Genomic DNA, 22,665 nt, shown 5'->3' with positions numbered 1-22,665 from the left:
CCAAGAATACAGGGGGAGGGCAGTGCAGAAAGGACCACTTTAGCAAGTTTCTGATGTTGAATGATCCATAACCTCTTTCAAGCAAGATCCCTTTTACTGTGATAAATCCTGCCCAGCCCCAGAGCAGTGTGGGACTTGCAAGTACCCCACACCACATAGCCCACTCTCCCCCACCAGTGGCCACAGGAGGTGGGCTCAGTTTTTTTGGGGAGCAGCAACCTTTTTCTGTTTCCTGACTCAATGCTGGACATGTGGTGTTAACTTCAGAAGACTGGGCTGTCATTTCTGACTGTGCCTCTGGTCATTAAAAAGGCACCACAGCATGAAAGGATTTGCTGGAAAGCAAAACAGCCTCAGATCATTTAATTTATCAGCAATCAGCAGAAACCACTGATCACTGATTTGGGTTCTGAAAAAAAGAATTATATAAATAAGTAAACAACCAACTTAAACACCTTCCTTGTCCCTTCAGCCAGACACCTCTTCAGCCCCATCAGGTTCTTCCTGGAGAACTTTCCCGATGCTCTCTGAGATGGAGCAGCACACCACAGATGCAGCACAGACAGACCACTCTTGCCTGTCCTTCCTTCAGCTTGCTTGCTTTCATGCGTGTTTATTATTTACCCTCAGCTTAATTGTCCTCCTCCCACAATGCCACCAGAGGCAAGCCCAGGGAAACACGTAACTGCTGTTCCCTTTGGAGAGCCAGACCATCTCCGTGGGTAGCTACTGAGACACAGACAACGTCAGCAACTCAACCTGAAAATGCTTCTTCTCTCCTATCTTTTATACCAACTATCTTTGAGAAACTTTTTCACAGCCCCTCTGATGTTCACAAAAGCCCAGGATCAGGCCACAGGACCCTCAGGATCCGTGCTTGCTTTTCAGTCTGTCAACAAGGGGTGAGGAGAAGCCCAGCAGACGGTGGATGATGAAGAACTTCAGGTTTCATATGGGAATTTATTGGCTCTCTTCTCTCAGAGACAACACTTGCAGGTAAATCCCAAGAGACTCCAGTCAGTCAGCCACACCCCAAACCAAAAAGACCTACATTTGAACTGTCATTTCTTACACCTGCCCTTCCATGGGATTCCTGCACTACAGTATCTCTATCCACGTCATTCTTCTGTCTAAGCTTTCTTCTTTCAGCTAGCTAAACCTTCTTGATCCTGTTCTCAACTGCTTTTAAGAAGCAGGCAATGGAAATCTCACAGTTGCTACAGCCAGAGGAAGGCACAAGCCACGTCTCTGACCTGGGAAAGGTCCTTCATGAGATACACCCAACTCTAACATGGCACCCCCTTAGGCACCAATATTCACCAGAACACAGATTTCAGTAATTCTCCTGCCAATGGGCTGCTGCTTCCTTTTCTTCTCCACCCATCTTTGTCTGAAAAAGCTTCTAGAACTACAAAAACTCTAATGTATTAAAGAAATGTATTATTAGAAGGTCACAAAACAACAACTTGAGAATAGCCGCAGCTAAAAATACCCAATCCCCACACCCCATCTTTAGAGAAAATATTATCAGATGTCACTTCCCAGTGGTAAAAACATATTTGTTTTTTAATTAAGGTTGTATTTTGGACACTGGGTTGGTTTTTTTTTTGCCAGGGACCACAACAAGAGACCCTAGGAAAAGACTTTGTTTGTCCCCACAAAGATCCTGCTTTTCTGTGCTACCTGATTGGAAAACTCCCAGAAACTGGAAGCTGCAAATCTGTATTTTCTTCTAACAACACCTAACTTTGCAAAATAAGTTTCTAAAAATAACAAAGTATTTTGGCCACCCATACAATGTTGCAGAGTATTTGTGCAATATAGATTTATTTTTATTTTTTAAAAACTCAGAGTATCAAGGAGGTCAATTTGGGAAGGACAACAAGTGGAGCAGCAGAGCAAAGCAAGTATCAGCACAGGGCTGGAAACTGCCTCTCTTCTGACCCAAATTCTAGACAGGACTGGAAAAATCTGCATTATGGTCACACTGAATTGGTCAGTCTGCTGCTAAAAGTCTCCCAGCTCTAAAGAGCAATAGCCATGATGTGCATCAACCTTAGGGCTTACTTCAACAGTAGGATGAGCAGAATTCAAGGAAGTCAATTAACCTCCCTCAGCCTTTTATATCTTTCCATTAAATAAATAAGCTCTGGTTTATTGATCACATGAAAAACCACCCAGGAGTTACTGCAGGCCGGTAAGGAAACACCTGTGATAACATTTTAACAAACTGAGCACATACAAGGGGAAGCTTAGCACACCACAACAGGCTTTCTTCTCCAAAGATGTGAATGAAATCCAGGAATAACTTCTCCAGAAAGTCCACAAGCCTTGTCCAGGTCACACTCACTACTTTTTAACCCTTAACAAATCTACACCCTTCCCCCACTTAAAAACACTCAAACCAACACTTTTTTAAGAAGTCACACACAAAATAATTTTGACAGCCCATTACGTTGGTGGCCAACTCTTGCTCTGCTGCCCCCCTCCAGATGCCTCCTTCCCTCCACCACAAAACAAGCAATACATCTCATATGTACCCATTCCCACTGCTTTCTGCCTGTCCATGCAGGCATTTGTACCTTTACTCCACCTGCTTCCCTGTCAAAGTTATTTGAAACTGGCCTGATGCAAAATTTGTTAGCACCAAACAGACTGAGTGTGCAAGCTTCCTGCTTCCCTGAGAAGTCGAGGTGAATATCCACCAAAGAGCACTGCAAAGGACTAACCTGGAAGTGATGAGTAGAAAAACAACCAGACCACCACAGCTATATTCTACTGCTAAAAAGTTTGCTAAAGAGAGATGCACCAGTGTGCTGGGGGCCTCCCTGCTCTCTCCCCAAAGGAGGAGGAGCAGGATTGGGGTTATTTTGAAGGACAGCCACCGAGCACAACCAGAGGGGTGTACTAGGAAAGAGGCAGGGCTCAGATTCACAGCCACCACCTCCCTCTGTCCGCTCAGCCTGAAGGAACTTCGAAGATGTGCCCACATGAGGTCATTATTGGGTTGGTGTCTAAATAAAGGAAGCTTTTTATAGAATTTCTCACTGACAAACTTATTCCGGTAAATCCCAATAGCCAAGATGTCAAGCAGAAGGGAAGGAAAAGGGAAAACAATACCCCATAGCCTTGTTGGGGCCTGGACAGGTGGGTGGCGTCTCAGGAAAGAAATCTAAACAACCTAAACAAATTTACTCCCTCATACTTGCTTGTTGGATAAAAAGCACAGGGAAGAACAGTGTGCAATGTAAGGGAAATGTGCTTTTACACCATCTGTCACAAGGACACACAGCCTATTTTGGCATCAGGGTAGGGGGGAAAAGGATGAAGGTGAGGGGAGAGAATAGTGAGAGAAAAAAAAACTTTGCTTAGACAGAGTAAATAAAACATACTTCCATGTCAGAGGGGTTTTCCAGCTTCATATTAATCACGTGGCAATTACTGTGCTTCCTAAAAGTAAACTGGGGGGTTCTGCATATTCAGAAGACTCCTGGCTGCAAATGCCTTAAGTTCAAATCATCAGCAAATACCATTTGCTGGAAGTTCCAAAAACAAACAAACAAAAATTACCAAACAACAACAAAAAAAATCTAACAAAAGGAAAGCAAAGTGTTCACGTATGCCCGCACGTCATCCTCCTCTTCATCACTTCCACAGCGCTACGGAGCAGTTCCCCTTCCTCCCTCTGTTCCCAGTGCATCTTCAGCCGGGCATCCACATGGAGAGCAGTTGCAATAGCCTGGTGACTCATGCCGCAGTAATGTGGGTGGGAACTGCTCCCATGCCCAGCTCCTAAGGACACAGCCTTTTATGGTATTTTTAGCGTGGAAGCCGTTGTGGTTTGTAGCACTTCGCGTTTTGTCTTTCAAGAAAAGAGCTCATGTTTCCCCGCCGGGGTTCAAGGATCCAACCGTGGAGCCCAGGCAGGTGATGAGCAAGCCAGCCCTGAAACTTCCACACCCAGCCCCGATAGGGATGCTCAAGGATGTCACACTATGTCACACTACGGCCAATCCACAGGCTCACCCTGCAAGCTCCAAAGAGTGAGGCACGCATGTCACTTTTCTGTGGACACCTTAACTACTGCAGCCCAATTTTGTAAGGAGTCATTCCCTGTGTCCCCGAGTTCTAACCACCCTGTGGCAATACGCTAACAAGCTCATCCTGGCAAGCCACCAGACAGTTTCTACCCTTGATAGGCTGCCGGCATATGAAAAGCTGGCAGGTCCCATCTGTCTTCCCTCAATTAACTTAAGACTACATCTCTCCAGAAAGTAGAAAATAAACTCTGTAGGGTTTCTACTCCATACAAAATGTAGGTGAAATAGGGCAAGAGGTTACTAGGAGAAAGCAGACAGGGGTGTTACATTGAAACCAGGTTAAAAGCATCAGGCAGAAAAGTGGCAGTGGCAGAAAAGCCACTCTCCGGGCTTGAGGACCATAACATGTGGGACTAAAACTTGCCAAGGTAAAAAAGCAGGCTCAGCCGTGCTCTTTAAAAGCTGAGGGTCACAAATGAGATTAAAAGAGCCATAGGGCTTGAAACAGGACTCTGGCTGCAAGACGTGCAGTGGATTGCTTCACAGGACAGCGCTCCCATTCCCTCTTGCACCTGAAGCATTATCTGCTGTAGAAGAGAAAGGCATGAAAGTTTCTGCATGCCCAGTCACAACTCCAAACAGCTGATTTTAGTCCTTTCAAAGTTATTCAGTTAAAGAGGAAATTAAATTATAATCTGCACATGCCCAAGAAGTCTAGGAGAAAAGCTAGCAGGATGAATGAAAAAGCAGTAATCGATCCTCCTGATGCAAGGCCACTGACATTAAAGCTATTTTTTTATTTCTTCTGAAATTCCAGTGAGCTCTGGAAGGAGTCAGCCTAACTAGTCGGGCCAGATCAATGACAGACTGCCCCTACAGACAGATTTCACCAAGTGAGAAGCACCAGTGGAGAGCTGCTCTGCAGTGACTTCCCAGGTATGAGACACACAGTGAAGAGGAAGTCTGGGGGAGGCTCTGTAGGCGAGCACTGCACAGCCCACAACATACCTTGGAGGTGAGCCAACAGCAACAGAGGAAAAACCCTCCAGCCCTAATGCAAGTTTAAAGGTCACTCAGTGCATCGCCCTGGGCACAGCAACCCCCAGCATCTGCCAAACAAGATGCCCCACACCAGGGGGACACCAGGGCTCCCTAGACAGACCAAGATGGAATCTTTTTCTCCTTGAGTAGATGAAATACATTTCCAAGTTTAGGACGTCTTCCTGCTCTTAGATAACAGATCAAGATTACAGAATTAAAGTTTAAAAAAAAAATCACGTGAAAGGCTCCATCCTGTTCAAAGGAATACAATGCTTTTCCTGTGGTCTTGCCCTAAAGACCACAACATCACACTCGATTACTATCCCATCTTACTCCTAAGTCCTGCACAGCCAGTTTGGCCATATGAGAGCAAACTGAGCTCTGCCTTGCCTCATTTCTCATTAAACTGCTAACTACACACGGCAGTGGCTGTGTAAGAGGCAGGCCAAGTTACTTAATTTTCATTATCCTTTACTTGGATCAACACTATGAAATCTAAGTAAAAAATAAAAAAAAAAACAGGAAGGAAAACCTAAAGGGAAGAGAATAATCAGCCTAAACCTTCTACAGACAGAAAAGGAACACATCCAAGCCTGAACTGAGGTTTACATATCCCTCGCTAGACAGACCTCTCTGTATGAAGCCTTTAGTTCTCAAAACCTGCCATCTGCACTCCTGAGAAAGCCAGGAAAAGAAGGAAATGCCAGTTTGCCCTACATGCTCAATTCTGCAATTGCTGCTGGCAACCTGGTGCTGCTCTGACCTTGGTGTGCTGGCAGACCCCAGGGACCCTGCCCCAAGAGACCACCTGCCTGCCCCCACCTCCAGCTGTGCAATACACCTGCATTTAACTTACTTTTGGTACTCTGGCCTACAAACAAAAAAGCTTTCTCAGCCAGCAGGTCTCTGTAAACCTAAAAGCATTGGATGCTGATTCTTACAGAGCAACAACTTTCCTTAATGCAGAAGTCAAGTGGTGCCAGCACACCCTGGACATGGATGCACTGGTGCTAGGATGCATCCAGACTTTGCAGCTGATGGTATCTTCAAAGGAGCAAGTCCAGACAGTCTCTAAGTGCTTGCAGCCCTCTCTTCCCTCCAGCGGGTGTCCCAGCGACCATCCTGCCGTACACCTCCAGAGCTGGAATACAGCTTCCCCTTGGAGCAGACCAGACTGTGGCTTGCTGGGACGGCTGTGGGAAGGGATGGATGCATTTCTCCCCCTCTTCATGGGGAAAGGGATGGGAGCATTTCTCCCCCTCTTCATGGGAAAAGGGATGGATGCATTTCTCCTCCTCTTCACAGGGAAAGGGCTCCCCTTAAAAGCAGGCTGCAGAGGATGTGAGGCACATGCGCCTCTGCAGAGGAAGAGGCACAGACTTAAAGCGTTGGTTAGCTGGAGATGGCAACCCTGGCTCCACTGAAACAAATGTGAATGCTGGTAATGAATTTACAACGCAACTCAGATTCCCAGTGCTCTTCACACAAGGCCCACCTGAGCTAGCATGTAGTGTTTGCTGAAGAAGCTGACCTTTACCAAGCTTCAGTTCCTTATAAGTTTTCCATGCTTTTCTTCTCACTTCCCCCTCTCAAATTTGCAGATGGGTTTAAGGACAGCAGCTTCTGCTCTGGACGCTTCTCAAAGCAGTTTGCATCATCAGGGTCGAGCGTGATGTAATGACTACAGGAACCTTTGCAGGGGAAAAGAAATAATTCAAGAAATTACATCCTTCACAGGACCTGCAGATGGTGTGTTCCTCTCAGCAGCACCAAAATTGTTTAGAGGACAGTAGGAGCCTCCCAGAAGAAGATGCAGATATTGCCATCACAGCCAGGTGAAAAGAAGGAGGCAGTGGACCATGACACAGGTAGTGTTTAAAATAAACCACCCACTGTTTTACAGGAAGGGGGGGGGGGGCGGGGAGGAACAACCAAAAGAAGCATCCCACTGTGTGCAGACTTCATGACCCATTACCTTCACCAGTCCTTTGCAGGGCCACAGCCTTCAGCTAAGGATCTGCTTAGCTGGAACCAGTCTGCAAATTATATAGTAACTGGAGGCTTTAAAAGCCTTGCAAGAAAATACAATAAAATAAATAAAAATCAGCTGGGCAAGTTCTGTCTGACAACTCAGTTTTTTCCCCACTCAGTACATGGCCATGTGGAGAGACATGGTATGAATCAACCCATTTTGGCAGCACAAGACAAGCCAGGATACATCACTGCTCCAGTACATGGGGAACACCCTCCTAAAGGCTCTGTTTACCCAGCAGGAGCCAATGCAATCCCTACACAAAGCCTGTAAGTACATTTAAAGCTCAAAAGTAATCTGAAACAGGTCCATTCTCCCCTCCAACTCCATAAATACAATCCAAATTGGGTCATCTCCTAACAATAAATGAATGATACTCACTTAAGCCTCCGCTACACTGCTGACATAATCTAGGTCCTTTCATTCTCCTTGTACTGCAAGTACTAAAGATGCTTTTGTACATCCTCTGAAGTACTCCATTTAAAAAACCATGGTAACTAGGGCACCGCATTCAGCTGCTCTTGGAAAGAAAAGCCATTCCCCTTCCCTCTCAATAGGCTCTTAGGAGGCTTGGACAGAAAAACATTGCCTAATTCAAACTCAGCTCCATGAGGATGGCTGGAGTTGGGTGATAGGGATAGGGTGAGCATGACTACTGGGTACCACTTGGGTCTGTGGTGTGTCAAACACCAGTAATAACACTGCATGTGGGGAAAGAGGGCCATTACCTGTGTCCTGCATCTAAACACCACCCAAAAGTCCCATTTTAAGTCACCGAGTGTGACAGCACAACTGCAGCATTCAATAGGAAAAACATCGTATTTTCTTTAAAAGCTATTGAGTGCTCCTAAATATCTCTGGTTCGTTTTAGGAGATGAAAGGATTATTCAGTTTCAGTACCTTAGCATGACAAGGACTAGAGGAACCAAGAAGCAAATTTTTCTGTTATTTTTGCAGGCAGTAAAAGTTTAAGGGATTTTTGTGTTGTTTTATTTCTCACTCATCCCGAATTCCGATGCGAACCGCGAAGTTCCCTGCATAGCAGCTTTTGAAGTTTGCCTGCTAGCACCAGAATCCTCCTCCTTTCTGAAATGGAAACATTCCGAGATGTGGGCACAGACATCAGATGGAAAGAGCAAGGCAGCTCCCACTTAAAAAGCCATTTACTAGGAAAAAAACCCCACCATCATAAAAAAGGGACATTTGTCTAAAATGGAAGGTCCATTATTTGTATTTTTAAAAAGAAAAACATTCATTTAAAAAAAACCAAAAACCCAAAAGACATGCACTAGCATCAGAAAGTCTAACAACTTTAACATGACCTAACTGTTTCACTGTTCTGTATATACAATTTTAGCAGACGTTTTCCAAATCCCACTACATAGTGTTATGGAGCCACATTCCAAGATTTAGGGTTTTAAAAATAGAAGCCTTTAACCACAACATCTGCAAAAGTACCTTTAAAAAACTAAAAAGAACCCCTTTCAAGTTCTGTCCTGTTACGGAGGCCATTCCCCAACTGCTGCACAGAAGCACTTGGAGCCTCTCTGTAGGAAGCAGCATCAGATTCAGGACAGCATTGCTGCAGAGGACTTTATAACAAAATTTGTACCTCTTTGAAAGAGCTACAAACTTGGGAGAAAGCAGGCAGTTTTAAAGAACACATTCTTAACTGGGTAAACGGAGGCATGTAATGATTAGCCAATTCCCCAAACAGCAAAAAATTTATTTCTTCTGGCTAACACACTGTCATCTTTGCTAACACAGGCTGTCGTGGTGAGAGACATGAGAGGGTGAACTGAGGACAAGTGCAGCAGTTATCCTTCAATTCCTGACTCTGCTCTTCACACCATCCACTGTTACTTTTCAGGAGGAAAACAGGAGAAAACTTTAAAAGGAAAACAAGACAACAGTTGGGAAAATGCCCTCAACCAGATAGGTCAGCCTAGCCTGTGTGGGACATGGGCCCATAAAACCAGGTACCAGCACACCTGGCTGCCTTGAGAGACATGCAAAGAATGAAGGTATTAGGAGGCTAAAACACTGTACCCTTCTTTCTAAATATATGGGAATACTATTAAAAAGAGTATTACAACTTACATATGCAGCAAAGAATAAAAACTAAAATAACAAGGGCTTGCATGGGATGCCCCCATTGTCACATTTCAACACATGCAACAAATAAGTAGGTTTTTTTATAGCCAGTGTTTAGCACTGTTTTGTTGCTATTTTTCTTGAGACTCCAAGAGCACTCTCCTCCATATGAACCTTACAGGACGAGGCAAAAAAAAAAATAAAAGGAAAAGCTACCGCTCCAGGTATTGCTCTGGCAGGCCTCTGTTCATTTAGGCTTTTGAAGGTGGAAATTTGTTATGGGAATTAATGAAGAGAATTAACTTTGGAGCCTGCTGCTCCCTGCCATCTCTCCTGGGATGAGTACAGCAGCTCCTGGCTGCACTCCCTCATCTCCACTGCAGATGAGGCAACTGGGAAGTCTGCTCACAGTCAAGTTTATGAATGTTTCAGCAATTGCCTCCTCCTTCAAGTAGCTGCCCAAAAGCTTACCCAAGCCCGGGCCTTCTGCCACACCAGCCGGCTGCTCTAACTAATGAGCTCCTCTGTTTGTAAACCCATGCCTTGACAGACACTCTCTGCCACGTGGGCACAGAACACACAAAACCACAGATGCTCCCTCCTCCTAACCTGCTGCAAGGCTTCTCCATCCCCTGCACCTTGGGGGACAACAGCCCCTTGACTTCAGATTGACAAAGGCTGGCACTCTGCAGGCTCTGCTCCAGCAGGAGGGCAGAGGGTCAGGAGTACGTTCTCCAACAGCATTTTACTGTGCTTTGCAAAGCCAGACTGTGCCAAGTTTCGTCTCACGGTGGGAAGGACACGTGGGCACACTACACCCCACAGAAGTTTATCTCCCAGGACCACTGATGCTAACTACACTGTGGCAAGTCACCTTGTTTAATGCATAACATCAGTCACTTTTGGTCCAGGCTCTGCTCCTCCCCTCAGGGGAAGGATATGTCCATGGCACAACTCAACTTGAACAGCAGAATTTTGGTGCAGCGTTGCCACAAGGTTCTTCAGGAACACAAAAGACCAAAGAAAGCTACCTGCATTTGGAGCAAAAGACAGAGAGTCTGCAGTGCTTTGCTGCAGCATAAGAGAAAACAGCAACCAAGTGCTTTTTGGAGAGCAGATGACAGCTACCTGGTTCTGCTGCTGTTATTCCTAAAGAAACACCAGTCACGTTCTGGTCACAGGCGAAGAACAAATCCCACATGCACAGTGAATACAAGTCTCACAGGAAACTATGACAGGTACTGTGGGACCACCCAAAAAGCAGGAGGAGAGGAAACATCCCGCCAACCCATCAGCATCTGATCAGGCAGGCAGCTATTTGCCCAGACCCATCATCAGTTAGTCATCTTAGTGATTGGGAGCCCTTGCCATTGACAAAGGCCCTTCCCAATCTGATGCAGGAACAGAAGATGGGGAGAGAGTTTCAAGGAAATTCCATTGGAAAGAGAAACCAAGACACACAGGAAAGTTTCACCAAAACCAGTTACCACACAGTTTTTACTCTATTGCTGTTGATGGATCTCCAATCCTCCAATATGGACCAGCACAGAGAAAGCACAAGGCTTAGCAGAGAGTAGAGATCTGTATGCTTAACTTCTGGCCTGCTCCCTTCCTCACCGAGCAAGAGCAAGAGCTGGCAAAGCTTTTCCGTTGTCCCCAAAAGTCCATACTAAGCAATACCTCTATATGCACAACACAGAAATCCATAGACATTCAAATATAAATCTTTGCTGAGGGGAGATCAGAAAAAACTACAGCCAACACAGGAAATTATGCTGCTATTAAGTGTACTATCTATTGTGGAACACGGTGATTGACTCGCTGGATGCAACGTTATTTCCATCAAGCCATCTCAAGCAGTGGTGCTCATGTATAGGAACCTGTGAGTTGGATTTTGGATGTGTTGGATTTTTCTATGCACATGGACATCAACTCTGGAAAATTTTAGGAAATGGGGCTGGTTATTTTCTTATCACAGCATTAGGAAAACTGAAACAAGTTCATTTGCGGCTTTCAGTATTTTAAGTGAATAAATGGAGAGAGCAGCCAACTTCTGTCTTCATCTAGATGAATTGCTGAGATCATGCTGTTAGCTAGGATCACTCTCACTTCGTTTTTGGCTGGAGAGGCAGACAGTGCAAAGGGGTGTCCAGTTACAGAATGGAAACACTGATAAATTGCCTAAAGTTTTAGCAATAAAATAAATGCAAGATGTGCAACAAAAATGCCTGCTGAGTAATAGATATGGGGTCATGTGGGCATGTTTCTAAATTCCTTCTCTTCGGTATGTTCAACAACTCTTCCAGCTAGAAGCACAGAATGCTTCTGCAAATAAGTCTGACATTACTCCATTTTCTCTTCAATTAAAGGTCAGTTCTAATCCCCTTCAAAGCATCCACAAAGCATTTGCCTAAATTCAGACTCCAGAGCAGCACAGTCAAAGCAGAGAGTGGATCATCATGAAATATTAAGCTGTGGGCACCACAAAAAAAGGTACCTATGTACTGAGGCTAGAAAGAAAACAACCTGCAGGACCCACTGGTGTCATGCAAACCATGTCAGGAGCAAAGAACAATTCTTCACAGTGAAAGACCATGAGAGAGCAGATAGAAAAAAGTCAAGCAGAAGGAGGAAATACTTCTTCCAAGTGACCCACAGTTATGTTGTGACATGTTCTGCTACTCAGAGTGAGTTACAGAAAGTGTCTGCAAAGTACCATGGAAACTGCAGGAGGACAACACCGGTGCAGCTGTTAAACCTAGAGTTGCCTCCTTCCCTGAGGATCCACTCTGGTTGTCACCAGGGGAGGGGATACCTGTCAATCTGGACCTTGGCTGGGAGCCAGCGTGGCAGGTCTTCTACTCTTGAGCTACCACACATGGGCACTACAGCAAAGCTGGGAGAGGTTTGGGCTCCAGCATTTAAAGCCTTTGACCTGGTGTCTTAAGAGACTGTCTCTGACAGGGCTCTGAAATACAAGCAGATCAAGAAGGGACCGCAGATACTTCCAGCTGTTCTTGCAGAGAACAACCACCACCTGCTCTTTCCTGGGCAAAGGATTCAGAGGGGAAATGTTTTCTCTGGTGCAGAGCCCAAACAGTGAGACACAGAATGTCCTGTCTTCTCCATAGCGTTTCACTCAAACAGAAGCTGCAAATGTTGAAACAGACAAGAACAAATGCAGCCCTTCATCAATCAAAAGGCAGCTCAAACTCCAGGACTGAGATCCCCAACACACGGCACAAAATTTATCCAGCATCTACAACCATCAGCCCATTAGAAAAGACGCACACTCATGATTAATGGGCCACAAACTTTACAGAAAACATTTGAGGGCAAGAGGCATCACCATCTGCATGGACATCCCTCCCACACAGACCATTACAATCTTAGATGTTGCAACAAGCAGACAGTGCTTACAAAACCTTTGCGCCACCTGAGATGACAAACTTCCAGGAAGACACAGCAGGATCACCTCTCTACACCACAGTTTTCCCATGCACACCAAACCCTCCCAAAGCCATTAATTGGTAGCTGATGGTGGAAGGCTGTGAGAATCAATGCACTCACAAGGAATGCCACACTGCTGAACTGAAGGAGTTCTAAGCCACTTTACTCCTGCACTTCTCCTCAGGCAGCTGAAGGACCACGGCACTGTTTTCAAGCTGTTCCTCTGTTTCACTAAGTATCCAAGTCAAAACCTGGCACAAACAAACCTGCCAGGGTGGCTTTGGGTATGTTTTTCCTCCAAAACAAAAATATCTTTCATTAACAGTGGAAACATTCATGGCAGGGAGGAAGTAGATCCACTTGACTCTAAGGCTGCTCTGTCTGTTAGAAGATGCATGAGCACAAGGTCCAGGAAACAGGTTCATGGCTCACAGAGAGGACACCTCTATCTCCTTGAACCAAGAGCAGATCCAAAACCAGTAACACAGAGCAGAGATCCCTCTCCTTGTAGCAACCAACCCTCCAGAACAAATTAACAACAACAAAATCAGACAGGTCCTCTTCTTCTGAAGGTTTTTTAGCCACTTCTGCTTTGAGAGAGGAAATTGTAAGGACTTTATGCAGATCATTCAACTTGTCCTCCAAGCCACAGCAGCTTGTCAGCATTCTGCCTGGATGTCAGACACTGCATGTGCACATAAAAGGAAGCATTTACTCACTGCTGTAGCTGCTTTCCAACCAGGCTGACAAAATTGTTGTTTCTTTGCACTCCTCCTGTGCTTTCCATCCTAGGCAGCTGCTTCAAGTGTTCATGCACACTATGAGTACTGAGGTACTCTCACACCAGGTTACTCATTTCTGATTACAAGAAGCCAAGGATTTTAAGGTACTAAAATGATGTTACCAAAATTTCATGAGGATTCTCTCACCAGTTGCTGGTTAAAAAAAAACCTGAGCTCTGTGGACTTTGAAGATAGTAATAGTGAGAGTGATGATCACAATTAGAAATTGTGGGCCAGTCACCTCTCGCTCCACAGAGAGGTGCAGATAAGCAACATGGCACTAACCAGCTCTGGGGCTGGCAGGGACCACTCAGCAAAGGGTGCGAAACCCTTTGCTACTGGAAAGGTGCACACAGAAACGCGTTATGCTTTGGGGCTGTCAAATCCCTGGACTGAGAAGGTTAAAACCAGGACATCCCATCAATGGGGTCTGTGCATTCATGGTCCTCCAGCTGTGAGAAAATGAGAGCTGACAGCAGTGCCAATACAAGCAGTCTGTCCTCTCCCCTGTTCACTAGGTTTATGTGCCGACGATGCAGCCTGTGGGCACATTATACTCCCTCTTTGTATTTGGCATCCAGCTAAAACAACCCTTTCTCTTCTTTCTTCTCTCACCTCGAACCAGTTGGGCTTCTGGCAACTAGGAGAGTAACCAGAACAAATGGTCCTGCTCATGTACTTGCAGGAATGCATCCTTAACCCAGCATTACAAATTCTATAGTAATAAAAACACTAACCTAAGCATCGCTGCCTTGTGCCAGGCTTTCAAATGAACCAACCCACCTCAGCCTGAAGTGCCCTGCGGCCCAGGGCTCCTACCATGTTGCCATGGAGAGATGCTCATTCAGCACTGCCACAAACTGGTGCCACACTATCTGCTTTACTATGCAAGGTGAAAATAGAGGCCAATGCTGGGACAAAGTTTCCTTCCTTCCTTCCTTTAATACCTCTCATTGCATCAAAAACAGTGAACAGAACAAGAGCTGCCCTGGAGAGGTGCATCTCAACTCTTCTAAACAGAGCAAGACCAGAGTCTTCACCTTCTTGCATCCTAGATCAGCATCATCAGTCACTTCTCATCACTCAGCCTGCTTTTGCCTAGGATAGCACCATAGATCCATCTGCATCACCATCAGTCTATAAAGTGCCTGCCATCTCCAAGCTGCAGATTCCAGACCAAAACAGCAAGCCTTTGGAAGTCTCTGATGACTTGTTTTTTCCTCCCTCACCTATATCAGTTCATCAGAATACAGATGCTTCCTTTGTTAGTTTTGGTTTCTGTTTTGTTTGGAGGTTTGCTTGCTTTTCTTATTTGAGCTGCTCTTAACAAAAAGCCCAGCTCCAGGCACCGCATGACCCATGCATTAGGAAGGCTGGTAGATTGCTCTTTTTTGATCTGCTAATACAGCTGATTATTTTCCTCTTCATTTCCAGGGAAGGAGAATAGCTCAGCCCCTGGGAAAGACACACAGCAATTACATTTACCTCAGACCAGCAGAGCATTTTAGTGCAGAGTTTGCACTGAGCTGGTGCCCTCCAGCATCTGCTCTGTAGACAAGAGCATACCAGGGGACAAGCTCACCAAATGGGGAAAGCTGACAGCTCCTCGTCTCTTTGCTGCAAAGGGTATCTCAAAAACCCTCTCAAGAACATCCAATAAGCCTCTGTCTCCCTGCAACTTTCATAAATTGCAATTCTAGATTTGGAAGGAAAACAATACGTAACTGAAATCAATCCAAAGACTTCTCTTTGTTAGGGTCACATTTCCACAAAAAAGGGAGTGATTGCCTAATTTACAAATCCATGCAGCTTTATAGAGTTCTCAGTAAGCACAACCACTGTGATTTTTCAAGTGCAGTCCAATATCTAATCATTCATTAGATATATTCACAGTTAGGTATAAATATGAATTTATACACCTACAAGTGAGGCTTTGCATAGGTAAAAATTCACACAGTATACCTTTTGCAGGGTGTTCTTATCAATAAATGAATCACATTTTCATGTGTACAACTGCTACTATTAAGAAAGCATCAGGCATCTTATACCTGGTCTAGTAGAAGGTGTCCCTCCTTACGGCAGGGGAGTTGGATGAGACGATACTTAAGGTATCTTCCAACCCAAACTACTCTGATTCTATGATCTACCTTCTAAATTATTAACACCAAGTCTGTTTTCCCACGTATCATCCTTGTGGCTTTTGCAACCTGGTTAGGAAGAGCAGGGGATTATTTTATCACAGATACCAAAACAAACAACAAAAATACAAATGAGGGAGGAAGTACAGAAGAACAGAATTGCCTTGTACCTTTGCAGCATGCCAAACTGGAAGGACAGAACCAAAGTGAACCTTGGTTGTACAGCAGTTGTTTTAGCTAGACTAGTACACCACTATGATTACCTCAACAGCATAATTAATGAGTTATGGCAAGATTACAATAACAGGCTCTTTAAAAGGTGTGCCAGCTGCCAACCCTATCTGTATCAGTTTGCATGACAAAGTGTGCCAAGCCTGATACTTCGCTCAAGCAATGGAAAAAACAGATTTTTGGGCAGATCCCCAGGACAAACATTCACAAGCAGACACAGCAGCTAGTTTTTCCACAGACGCCGAGAGACGAGTATGCTTGCAGGCTTTTCTATACCAGATATACAAAGTCCCTTGAGTCAAACAAAGTTTTCAAAGGGTTTCCATCAGGGAAGCAGGAGTCTCTTTCACAACATGCCTGCCAAACCTCCAAGGCTAGAAAGCTCAAGCATAGACTTCTTTTTCCCTCCCCCCCCATTAATGTACCAATAGCCTTGGAATCGGGCTACTTACAGAAATGCTCTCTCTCAACACTAACAGTAAAAAATATTCAAGAGAGCTTTGTAGTTAAGGTAGAGGATAAGCTAATTTAAACACAACCCAGCCTATCTGGAGGAATTTTAATACACCAGGCAAAAAGAGTCAAAGAGAGAAACCACTTCAGCATGAAGATGTCTACTTGCCTTGGAGGCCTGAAGGGGATCTTCCTTTCGGTGGCAGAAAGAGAAAGATACAGCATTTTCACTCAGAAATAATATTCAAAATGTCAAATATGAGTCCTTCTTAAAATTAAATTTTTTTAATTGACCTCTAATTCTAACCAGATTTTCAAGGAGAGGCATGATCAAGTTCTTATTATGCCTTAGACATTTTTAGATAACGATGACTACACCTACCTAAGGGATGCTGCAGTGCCAGGGTTAGGTCCTTCAGTAAATTACCCTTTCATTTAACCTGCACATCCTTCTGAAGGCTGAACACCAGTATTTTTGGCTGGTATCTGAAAACAGCCAAAGGAACAGCTGCTTCAAGCAACCTTAAGTGAAACTAAATTAAAGAAGGAAAGAAAGTGCATCTTTTCCCATGGAAATAAAAGTCATCACCATGCTTGGAGTATTACTCTAGGTCAATATAAGCAAACAGTTTTGAAGAAAATGGTTTTCTTTGAAAGTCATACTTCAACATTGTTTTGAAGAGGAATAATTATTATCCCTCCACACCTATCACCAGCTCCCCAGAGGGGTTGATACAGCATGGCATGACTTGAAAAGTGGACAAGGGCTGAAACAGGACAAGCTCCCCGCTCTGAGACCAACCCATCGCCAGCTGCAAGCACACATTGCTGTCCCACCACAAAACTCAACAAAGAAAAAGCATCTCTCAAAAAAACCCCAACAGTTTTAACTGCTATTAAAAGGACTTGAGTTTGCAGTTTACAGATATGAACTCGGAAGAGATGGTCTGAGAAACGTTCTTCTTTTGTGGTTTCTCTAACAGCATCATCATTACATCATTAAAGTGGAGAAACTAATGCATTCAACATGCATTCAGCCTCTAGTCTCTTAATCCAAACACTTCTCTATGGCCATTTGAATAGTCAGATGACATGGAGACTGTTTTGACTAAAAAACGCAGCATTGGTTTCTCCCATGTGGATTTTATTACAAAATTCTGTTGTTACACTAGGGGGAAAAAAAAGATAATTCAAAGGATAAAAGAGAACAAAGACCTGAGAAAAGGTTATTAACCTCTACATGTGCCCCCTTCTCTCCCTCCACACTCTTTTCTGCCCCCCCTATCTTATGGGGAATTACAGCCAAAGGAGCATGTTGTCAGAGAGTATCCAACTTGGCTGGTCAGCTGCAACAGGTACTGGGATTGCATGTTCAGACAGTTACCACTCAGGAAACCTATCTCCTGAGCATCAGATCACACACTGCAAATGCTGCAAGGTCATGATAACGAGTGGCAGCTGAGAAGATCATAGTGACTTGCTGTGGTTGGTAGCTCACATCCTGTCCCTGAGCAGTTGGCTCACCACAGCCTCTCACTGCTGGATCAGCAGACTCCCAGTATCCAACAGGCCAGGAGACCTTGTGCCCCCTCAGCAAGACCAATGATCATGAGCAGAGGGTGGAAGAAATCAGACACATCCTAGGAAACATCACTGCTATGCCACAAATACCGGCTGATGTAACTCAAAGCTGTTCACCACTGTTGCAGCACAAGGGAGAAAACCCAAAAATGCAAATAAAACCCCCATTTCAAATAAACAATATTTAGTTCCACAAGAACCTGAGTGGGTAAATTCTTTATTGCAACTCATTTTAAATTAGGGAAGCAAACCTAAGTGCTTGCACAGCCAGATCATCTTGCTCTGAACAAACCAAGGGAGGTTTGCAGATGTACGCCATGCTGACCACAGGGTTCAGCTTCTGAGTGCAACATAGGTCTGGTAATCACACATGCATAAAGATCCTATTAATAACCTGTTATTTCTGCAGGGAACTTGGGGAGTTTGAAAACAGGCATTGGTCTGGAAGAGTGGAACACATTTAGGACCTGGAAGGCTCTGTAGACACCAGTAGTAGCAGGGTTATGTCACTAGAAATGTTTCAATGAAACTCAACTCCAACAAGGTTATGAAGTCCTGCTCAAAGGTAAACTCAGCACAATCTTAACTGAAACCAGCCAAAACCAAGCAAAAGCTGTGCAAAATCACACTTTCAGAAACTCCAATGTGAGTGCTGCAAACAGCTTTCCTGCCTGGAGCTTTGAATGTGAGGCCTTCTGTAACAGGAAAGAAATATTTTCTGCAAAGTGACCCAAAAGACTCCAGAAGTATTTAGGAGACTGCTTTAGCCAAAGTCAAAAGGGGAAAAAAGCCCATAAAAGTGGAAAACAATGTGAACAATGCTGAGCTATTCATTAAAAAATGAAAGCTGCTTCTGAGAGAGAAGGGAAATGCCCACCACAATAGCTTTGGAAAACACTGCCCAAAACCCTCAGGAAAAGAATAAAAAAAAGGAAAACATACTTTCAGAAATCAGGAATGATAAAAGTAACACAAAAGAATCACAGCAACTGCATGCTAGGAAATAAAGACCAAAAAGAAAATCACCATGGTCGAACCATTTATCCTGGCTCCCATAAATTTGGTTTTTACCCCGTTTAATCAGGACTGCATTTAGCGGAAAACTGGCACAGGCATTTTGGCAACTGCTGGGCACTCACACCATTCAGGGTTCCACCCGCTGATCTTCCCCACTCCAATGCTCCCAACAGCTTCCACCGGGATGTGGGACAAGCCCAGCTACCACACCTGGACTGCCAGTACTGTGCCAGGGCAAAAAACAAGGAGTGGAAGATTGATTGTCAATCCCTTAAAAAAATCTCTGATTTAGATGCAATCTGCTAAATCCCTGGGGGACAGTGCTTCTCCTTGGTGTGCTCCTCACCATGCAACATGGAGGTTTGGAAACACATGGGGCTGATGGCAGCACTATCAGCACCATCTAAGGCTATGCATGTGCCTGGCCCTGCCGTCCTGAAGAACCCTTTGACAGTCTTATTTCCACTCAAAGCATGACCACAGAGGCCCCAAAAACAGCTACCCTAGAAATTTTTTTTTTGAAGAAATGCATATTTCAGGAATGAGTTAATACACTTGGAAGGAAGCACTAGCCACCTCCTTGTACTGGCATCTTTCCAGCCTCCCAAAGCCTACTACCAGCCCTGCCACAGCAATTTTGCAGGGTTAGATAACGAAATAAAGAAATGGCCAGCAAGCCACAATGCTAGAAACCTACCAGAAACCTTTGCCATTTCAGGTTGTCATTTTCACCTATTTTCTCAGCCTCATCTTCCTGCACTCTGGTGCGGGACCCTCCAGCATCCCCTCCAGGGCACTTAGGGAGTGAAGTCCAACCACAGCTGCACACTGGCTGGCTGTGACTTAACTCTGCTTCTTCTCTACAGCTAAATGGCCAGGAGCAATGCAAGACCATTCAGGTTTTATGGTCTGTGCCATCCACAGCTTCCTGGAACACAGCAAGGAGTCCAAGCAAGAGGCTGTAACTTCAGTTTCCTAAATCACCAGCACACCAAACCCATGTTTTCCAGCAGTGTTATTGTTCTCCTCCCCTTCCCCTCTGCCACAATATCTCAAAGGCCTAAAAACACTTATTATATATCAATCCAACAATTCTGAGAGCTACTTAGGAGGAAAAAACCACCCCAAACCTTATCAGATGAGACCAGCAGGACTCCAAAGCAGAGCATTGGCACTTGTCTGGAAAAAGTGGAACCACTCAGACAGTCTCAAGCAAGGAGCAAAACATAGCCAAAACCACCCTTAATGAAAGCTGTACCTTTTCTCTGAGGAAAACAAACAAGTGAACTACATGGAAACTCAGCCAAAAAGAAAAAGCAACACAATCCCTTGTGAACTGATAAAATATGAGATAGCCCACTGCATTCCCAGCTTAGAGAGAGATGCAGCAGAATATTCTTAGTGTTTAGTTTCTTTCTAATTCTGGGAAATGTTTTTTTGGCAAGCCTGGTTTTCACCTGAGGGTAATGCAAAAAGGAACATAAAAAATTCCAACATGAATGACAACTGAAGAGCAGCCATCTGTGTGGGCGTCTCTCTTTCCAAACAAAACTTGGAGTGAAAAGGGTTTTCCAATGAGCCAGCCAAGAAAAGGGAAACTTCATCAAGAATCACAGTGGGATCCTGCCTGGAGAGTATGCTGAATGCAAGTACCAGGGCTAAAACCACACCCCCTCTGCCCACTACCAGCAGTTCTCCCAGATGTCCATCTGTCCACTGTTCCTTATCTTCCCTTTTAAAAACTGCAGTGAAAGCTGCTGGGGAGGATACAACGCGTGGCAAGTAATTACAGAGCAAAGCAGAGCAGAAGCACCTTTGGGGATAAGCAGCAATTCAGGCAGCTGCTGAAAGCTGGCCCTCCATGAGGGCTGCAGGAGGTCTCTGCCTGCAAAACCAAGCTGAGGGACACTGGCACTGGCACAGTTGTGCTGGGAGGGCTGGGTGAGCACAAATGATGGAATGCCCATGGAACTACTCACCTGCACTAAACAAAGGTTTTAAAACCAGCAATCTGAAGTCAGCTCCATTCTTCGCTGCAGGTAACCCAGAGACTGCCAGAATTCCCACTGCTGCACCCTCCCATGCAGACGTGTGTTCCAGCATTCAGCCACAGACGTGGCAGCTCCTCACCTGCCCCAGTACCTGAGGCTGGAGGCTGCCAGCCAAAAGCAGCTCTCAGCCTGCTTAAAACCCAGCATATTTGCAAGGCACAGGGTCAAGCTAGAGCAGATGGAATGTTGAATTAGGCTGCTCAGCCTCCATCCAGCTCCTTCCAGAGCAGCTCCTCTTACACCACTGGAGACAGGGTATTGATTCAGACCTTAGCAGTTTACATGCACCTTTGGACCAACCCAGGACAGCTATTTTCAGTGACATTGCCAGCAGATTACAATATATGCCCACATACTTTAAGCACAGTTCAGTGATATCAGCAAAAATTCACTGATAGAAAAAAAATTTTCCTATCAGAGTACTCAAAACAGACATCTCCTCCTCCACACACACACCCTCCACACACAAAACCCTCCCTGCTTTTAACCTGAGCATCAGAAAAAAAGCTGACCCATGGATGCCCTGAGATTCCTGCTCATTTTGTAGCATGCCACTCTAAGAGGAAATTGAGCTGAACATTGACATGCTCAAGGCCATTTAAAGCAGAGGCTGGCTTTCCTGACATATCAGTGTTCTTCCAGCCTCTGAGGGCAAGAGACAGAGAGGAAGAGAAGTGCTTTTGGAGAGAAAGCACTAGTAAGATAGGAGCTTCCCTGAAATAATTAGCAATGTAAGGAAAAACCACAAAACCCAACCACCCACAAACTTTCCCTAAAGAAAAGCTTCAAACTTCTGAAGTCTCTACATCCACAGGCCATCAGGTGTATGGCAAGCACGGAGCCGACTGCTGCATCAACACTGGGGCACACAAGATCATCTGCATCCCACAGGGATAGGGGATTTGGAAATAGGTTTGCAACTAGAAGTCCCCAGGGAACTAGGGAAAACTGAATAGCTAAAACAATCCTGATTTGCCAGCTAATATAGATGGTTCTTAACAGAAAGATAATAACAGGTCTTAGGAAGACATAAGCCCCCTCCTCCATGGAGAGAAGACTGTTATTTTGGCACTTACGTTTTCCTCGTTTCTCAGGAAGCTTGGCAGGAAATGGTGGAGACTTCCCCCACTGCATAAATTCTTTTATCAGGTTAAATTAGATTAATTCCTTCAGGAAGATTACTGCTCTAAGCCGTTGATGAGTGCTCCTACCTTGATTCTCATGGTGCTTCTACTCCAGTGACTGAAACAGCACTTAAAATTTTGTTTCATCCCCAATCCTTTCACGAAGATACAAGTCTGTTACCTGCAGGCAACATGTACCCACTTGGACCAAATGCAGAATACACCTAAATTCCTAGTGTTACTTCCTCTCTTTTTTCTGGTTTCCAAACATTCAGAAGCAAATTGGAACTGAAGGATTTCTCCTTGTTTTCTTAATGGAACCATGACAAAGCTGCTGTGCAATTGTCTGCTGGCTGGGGGGGGAGAAAAAGAAAGATAAAGCAAATGGCAGGAGTTAACCTGCAGCAGGAAACAAATCATTTACATGCCCATATGTGGAATCAACTCTCATTTTTTCAGAGGAGTAAGTACCAAAGGCTTTGAACACAGTCATCTGCTCTCTGATGTCATTCTCAGATGTCTGGTGCTTGCAGCACTACCAGCTAATGGTAAGAAAGATGACTCTGTTAAAGGAGTGGTGGAAACATCCGAGGAGATGCAAGACCAAGAAGAAAATATCCCTCCACCCCTG

General features: G+C 44.8%; 1 protein-coding gene across 7 annotated transcripts in view; it reads right to left on the bottom strand.

Moving 5' to 3' along the window:
• Positions 1-22,665, bottom strand: part of LOC125327829 (USP6 N-terminal-like protein) — an 80,895-nt gene that overhangs the window by 42,245 nt on the left and 15,985 nt on the right. The window contains exon 3 of one of the 7 annotated variants that reach the window (XM_048307773.1): positions 6,577-6,772. The exons of 5 other annotated variants lie outside the window; for them this stretch is intronic. The gene's annotated coding sequence lies outside the window, so the exon portion shown is untranslated. The remainder of the gene's footprint in view (positions 1-6,576; positions 6,773-22,665) is intronic. One more of the 7 variants, XM_048307774.1, reaches the window with a different exon arrangement.

The sequence above is a fragment of the Corvus hawaiiensis genome, chromosome 6 (genome assembly GCF_020740725.1).
Source record: "Corvus hawaiiensis isolate bCorHaw1 chromosome 6, bCorHaw1.pri.cur, whole genome shotgun sequence".
NCBI classification, from domain to species: Eukaryota; Metazoa; Chordata; class Aves; order Passeriformes; family Corvidae; genus Corvus; species Corvus hawaiiensis.
The sequence above is the reverse complement of the archived record's forward strand: the minus strand, read 5'-3'. Positions and strand labels throughout refer to the sequence as shown.